We start from the raw sequence: 720 nt of genomic DNA on the forward strand, positions 1-720 counted from the left end.
GCTTGGAATTATAGTATATTTTACATTGACTTCTTGAAAGACAACATCTTTATTAGAAATTTAAAACTCCATATTCATCCAAAAGAAGAACCATGCCTAGTTATTAAATACCTGAAATGCTTTCAGATGCTTTGCTCTTTAAAAACAATTTCTATGAATTTCTTGCTATGGCAGCACAACTTGAGCAAACATTCAAATATTTTAGTTTATCACTTCTTGGCCTTTTGGATAAGATCAACTGTAATATCTGTTCTTATCAGTTTAATATCTGATAAACTCTAGGAGTTGATGATGGACAGGGAGGCCTGGTATGCTGCAGTCCATGGGTTCACAAAGAGTTGGTCATGACTGAATGAATGAACAGAACTGAGCTGAACTGAATGTTCTCTATCTGAGAACAACATATTAAATGGATTTTTGGAGCAGGAAGTTGGAATAGAGGCTTGCTCAAATACTTTACTGTGCAGACTCTTCTTGGTCCACTGGAGAATTCTGGTGGTAGACTGCTAGCTAAAAGTGAAAGTGTTAGTTGCTCAATCATGCCCAACTCTTTATGACCCAATGGACTGTAGCCCCCCCCAGGCTCCTCTGTCCATGGAATTCTCCAGGCAAGAATACTGGACTGGGTTGCCATGCCCTTCTTCAGGGAATCTTCCCAACCCAGGCATTGAACCCAGGGCTCCTGCATTGCAGGCAAATTCTTTACTGTCTGAGCCACGT

The 720-nt window shown here is 40.3% G+C and overlaps 1 pseudogene; it reads left to right on the plus strand.

Annotated features, from left to right (window-relative positions):
* Window positions 1–208: 208 nt before the first annotated feature.
* On the plus strand, window positions 209–514 carry LOC112587508 (annotated as a pseudogene).
* The last annotated feature ends 206 nt before the right edge of the window (window positions 515–720 follow it).

The sequence above is a fragment of the Bubalus bubalis genome, chromosome 1, assembly GCF_019923935.1.
Source record: "Bubalus bubalis isolate 160015118507 breed Murrah chromosome 1, NDDB_SH_1, whole genome shotgun sequence".
NCBI classification, from domain to species: domain Eukaryota; kingdom Metazoa; phylum Chordata; class Mammalia; order Artiodactyla; family Bovidae; genus Bubalus; species Bubalus bubalis.